This window comes from Triticum dicoccoides, chromosome 2B, assembly GCF_002162155.2.
Source record: "Triticum dicoccoides isolate Atlit2015 ecotype Zavitan chromosome 2B, WEW_v2.0, whole genome shotgun sequence".
Taxonomy (NCBI): Eukaryota; Viridiplantae; Streptophyta; class Magnoliopsida; order Poales; family Poaceae; genus Triticum; species Triticum dicoccoides.
Window position 1 is genome coordinate 474,159,799 of NC_041383.1, and position 5,471 is coordinate 474,165,269.

At 46.9% G+C, this 5,471-nt stretch overlaps 1 protein-coding gene across 1 annotated transcript in view; it reads right to left on the reverse strand.

Annotated features, from left to right (window-relative positions):
* Positions 1–491, reverse strand: part of LOC119364315 — a 12,678-nt gene extending 12,187 nt beyond the window's left edge. The window contains exon 1 of the mRNA XM_037629772.1: positions 240–491. The gene's annotated coding sequence lies outside the window, so the exon portion shown is untranslated. The remainder of the gene's footprint in view (positions 1–239) is intronic.
* Between the last annotated feature and the right edge of the window lie 4,980 nt (positions 492–5,471).

A 5,471-nucleotide genomic window follows, 5' to 3' on the forward strand; every position in this document is an offset into this window, starting at 1 on the left:
ATCAATCACCATCCAATATAAAGAGCAAAAAGGGGTAGAGGAAAAAAAACACCCCCATCCTACATCTGCATGCATCAAGAGCTCTACCCAACATTCCGGTATTTCACCCGTCCGCATTAGCAGGGCAGGCAGATAGATCACACCATCCATCTGGCGCACCGAACAGGCAGGCTGCGAGCGAGCGATTCCCTAATCCAAGAACCAGATGCGAGGAGGAAGAAGATGTACAGCTAACGTACCAAGAACAGGCGGCGCCGAGGGGAGCAATGGGCGCATCAATGGCGACGCCCCGAGCCGCCGCTGGCCGTCCGTGACTGTGGGCAAGAAGAGGCACCGCTTTATCCCCACCATCCCCTCTCCATTGGAGATGTCGCCTACTCTCTCTCTCTCTCTCTCTCTCCCCCTCTATCCACCAAGCTCTGTCTGTCAGTTTCTTTCGCCGAGACCACCGCGCCGAACAGTGATGGCACTAGCTTTGCCCCGGGGCGCGCGCACAAAGTCTCTCCTCTCCCTCGCGCGGGCCGGGAGGCGGCAGGGCCGTGGCAGGGCGCAAACGGAATGCTGTCCCCGTTATTTTTTCCCCGTGGCGAGGGGCGTACGTACCCTGCCCACACCGCTCTCTGGGTCGCTGGTTCCGGCCTCCATGTGTGTGACATGCAGCAGTCTCGGGAGTCTGGCTGTGGGCGTGCGTAATGGACTGGTGCGTGCGTGGGCTTGGCGAGCTGGCTGGACACCTGGAACGTTGGGTGAGACTTTTTTTGTTGAGAAACCGAACGTCAGGTGAGATATGTACTATAGATGGTTGAAACCAGGCGTCGGGTGAGACTTCTTTTGTTGAGACTTTTTTTGTTTGCAATTCAACATGAAGTTTGGATGTGTATCGGTGACTTTAATGAAACTCTTTTTGGCTCAGAGCACTTCTCTCTTTCGCCGCGACCAAAGTGGCAAATGAGGGCTTTTCAGGAAGCAGTGGACGATTGCTCACTCACGGATCTTGGATGGTCGGGAGTGGAGTATACTTGGGATAATAGGCAGTCGGGAAGAACAAGTGTCAAAGCTTGTCTTGATAGGGCCTTTGGAAATCTGTCTTTGGTTAATATGTTTGAATATATCAAGGTACGCCATATTGTTGCTACGGAGTCAAATCATAGCTTTGTTTTTGTGGATATTCATGAGCATTCTATATCATCAGCTACTAGAGGGCCGAAGCTCTTTAGATACGAGGATGTCTGGCAGACGCACGTCGATTATGACAAAGTGGTGATAGATAATTGGCATCGAGGTGCTGGTGGTTCAGGGCCTACAGGGAGTATCCCAAGCACTCAATTCGTTGCAAGGTAACTTGGCAGCGTGGGGAGCGAGGGAGTTTGGTTCACTAGCGAGCAAAGTTCGTAAACTGGGTGAAAAACTTGCGTGTCTACGCTCCCAATCAGTGGGTAGGGGGCCGTCCAATGAGGAGAAATCGGTTACTAAACAACTGTGACTAGCTCTTAAACAAGAGGAGATTTGGTCCCGTCAGAGATCAAGGGTCTCGTGGCTACGTGAGGGTGACAGAAATACGGGTTATTTCCTGGCCCAAGCTGCTCAACGAAAGCGCATGAACAGAATTGAGCATCTCGAAAGAGTAGATGGCTCGAAGTGTGCAGATGTCGAGGAGGACCGTGTTGAAGTTCAGGCGTTTTATCAAGCTTTATATACATCGCAAGGATTTCAGTCTATGGACGACTTGCTGGATTTTGTTCCTAATCGTGTTACGGACGCTATGAACTATGAGCTTCAAAAACCATACACAGAGGACGAAGTTAAGCATGCTCTATTTCAAATGGCACCGTCAAAGTCACCAGGGGTGGACGGGTTTACTGTCGGGTTTTTCCAACGCCATTGGAATTTTATGAAAGCTGATATTGTCCCGGCAGTTCTTGATTTTCTGAATGGAGGCAAACTTCCGGCAGGAATGAATGATACGTCAATTACTCTAATCCCAAACGTACGATTTCCTCAAAAGATATCTCAATATCGTCCAATATCTCTCTGCCCGGTTCTGTATAAAATTACTTCAAAGGCTATTGCAAATCGAGTTAGAGGATATTTGGGTGAAATTATTGGAGAAGAACAAAGTGTGTTCGTCCCCGGCCGCTTGATCACCGATAACGTTTTAATTGCGCACGAGAGTGTGCATGCTATGAAGAGAAGGAAGAAAGGGGGCAATGCAGTTTGCGCGGTAAAGTTGGACATGATGAAGGCCTACGATCGTGTAGAGTGGCATTATCTTGAGGCTATTATGTTGCAATTAGGATTTAGTGCAGAGTTTGTCCGTTTGATCCTGAAATGTGTGACTTCGGTCAGGTTCTTAGTGTGTGTCAATGGCGAGCTGCTGCCTTTTTTTACACCGTCATGTGGGTTGCGACAAGGTGATCCAATATCACCGTACTTGTTTCTACTTTGTGTTGAAGGCTTCACATCTTTGTTGAATAGATTCGATGGAACACAAGCTGACAAAGGGATCAGGGTCAGCTATCAGTCTCCATGGATCAATCATTTACTTTTTGCAGATGATAATCTTATTTTTATGCAAGTCCGAATGCAAAGTGCTCATCGTTTGAATGAGATTTTAAGGATCTATGGGAAGTGTTCTGGACAGGCTGTTAATAAGGATATTAGCTCAATTTATTTCAGTCCAAACAATTCGGCTCCAGTCAGGCAAGGGTTAAAACAGATTATGGGCATCAATGTTGAGGCATTCATTAAGCGGTATCTGGGGCTGCCCACTGCCGTAGGGAGAATAACAAGTGGAACTTTTGACCACATTGGAGAAAGGTTGAGAAGCAAACTCCAAGGGGGGTCCGAGAGGATGATTTCTTGTGCGGGAAGAGAGGTGCGAATAAAATCTATAGCCCAAGATATGCCTACTTTCAGCATGAGTTGTTTCAAGCTAACAAAGAAAGTTTGTGCAAAGTTGGCCTCTTATATGGCCAAGTACTGGTGGAGTAGCTCTCTTGATCGGTGTTCAATGCATTGGATGATGTGGGAGTCTCTCGCACAACCAAAGATTAAAGGAGGGATAGGCTTCCGAGATTTACAGATGTTCAACTTAGCACTCCTTGGTAAACATGGATGGAGGCTAATGACAGAACCCAACTCCTTGTGTGCTCGAGTATTAAAAGGAAGATACTCCCCCAACTGTGATTTTATGCATGCCGGTGCACCCAAAAGCGCGTCGGCGACATGGCGGGCAATCATAGCAGGGCGGAAGGCTTTGAATGTTGGGCTGACCAAACGTATTGGAAGTGGTACAACAGTGTCTATATGGGAGGATAAATGGATCCCAAATACGTTGACAAGGGCGCCTGTTGCACATCTTGGTGATGCACAAATTAGCTGGGTAGCAGATATTATTGATGATGAGAATTGGACTTGGAAGTCTGAAGTTATCGGACAATCCTTTATCCCTCCATATGCGGATGCAATCCTCAATATCCCTTTGAGGACTGGAGGGGGAGATGATTTCTATGCTTGGGCGCCTAAGAGGTCTGGGATTTATACTATAAAATCAACGTATCGCTCTCTAATGATTCAGAACAAGCATAAAGCTCTAGAAGAAGGGACGACTACGAATACTTTAGAGATGGATAAACAGTTGTGGTCTCAGTTATGGAAACTCAAAGTGCTGCCCAAAGTTTGCGTCTTCTGGTGGCGCATGATGCGAGGGATTTTTCCCGTTGAAAGTACATTGAAATATTGGCATATATCCAGCGAGAGCAAGTGCAAAATCTATTTGAGTTCTGAGGAGGATATGATGCATGCATTACTGAACTGTACCCATGCGAGAAGGTTTTGGAATGAAGCTCCGCAGTGGCTGGATGTTAAGCGACCAGACCTGCACCCTCTTACTTGGGTTAAGGATGTCCTTTGTGAGTCTCTGTTTTCAGATTCTGACAGAGCAAAACTTGTGTCTATTATGTGGGCTATTTGGGCTTCACGCAACAACATTACACATGACAAAGGAGAGTTTGATCATGTTCGGTCCATGGAGCAAATACAGGAAGCTCTAGCGATCCTAGAGTTACCTCAAGATCATGCTCGGATCTTGCCTGGTCATGGGTGGAGGCCGCTGGATGATGGATGGATAAAAATCAACATTGATGGTAGCATCACCATGGAGTCCCACCGAGGAGGGGTTGTAGGGGTAGCACGTTCTCCGTCCGCTTTCAAGGCAGCATGGTGTAAGCCATACTATGGAATCACAGACCCCCTTCTGGCTGAAGCGTTGGCTCTTCGAGATGGCATAATATTCGCAAAGCTTTGAGGTTATGATCAAGTCATCTTGGAGACGGATAGCCAAGAGGTTGTTAATCTCTGGCACTCGCACCACAATTTTTCAGTGATTCTTGACGAGATTGGGGAGCACGCCAGTTCTTTTTAATTTTTTCTTATTCAACATGTGTTGAGATCAGCAAATTTTCCAGCTCACCTTTGTGCGAAGCAAGCTAGCACGCTGGATATAACAGATTGTTGGTTAAACTCTACTCCTAGTTTCCTTGTAACTAGCCTCCTGGCAGATTCTGCCGGGGTGGTTTCTATTGAATAAAGCTTCCCAATTTGCCCCGCAAAAAAAACTTAAACCGTCGATCCTATATGGACGTCCATTTTATTCGGATTTTGTTCGTTTTGATTCGAAAAAATGGGTATCCGGGTTTTGTTTGTTTGGGTCAAGAAAATAGATGATCCAGTTCGGTTTGTCAATCCGCTTACTAGGGCACCCAACCGGGCGGCCGCATCGTATTTTGGCCGGCTCGCGATAAAAGAAAGGACGGCCACATATTTAAAAACATAGAAATAAATTTAAGTAAAGAGTGCTAAAATATTTAAACCGTTCAAACAAAGTCCCGTCCACAGCTTAAACTTTACATAAAACTTTAAAAAACATTATAAAAACTTGTCGCTGCCGTGGTCGTCCTCGATGACGCTATCGTCCTTCTGGTCATCCCCGGTGAGGTTGATGTATGGAAGTGACTACCAGAGGTTGGCAGGCGCCCCCTACAGCGGTTGCATGGCCGGAGGCGCCTGCACGACCTCTTCCCATGGCGGGGAAGGCGACCACACCTACGAGGGCGACAAGGAGACGTACTCCGGTGTGCATGACACCGTGTCCATCTACGTTAACCTCTGCCCCACCATTGCCGCGAAATGCGGCTCAACAGCGGCCTCCTCCTACTTGACCACCTCCTCCTTGACGACGGTGATACATCTCCAACGTATCTATAATTTTTGAAGTATCCATGCCATGTTTACAACAATTTTATATGGTTTTGATATGATTTGATTAGAACTAACCCGGACTAATGTTGTTTTCAGCAGAACTACCGTGGTGTCGTTTTTTTTGCACGAATAAATCTTTTCATAATGGGCTGAAAATTTATGATGATTTTTTACGGACCAAAAGAGACCCCCGAAGCACCAAAGCTGGGCCA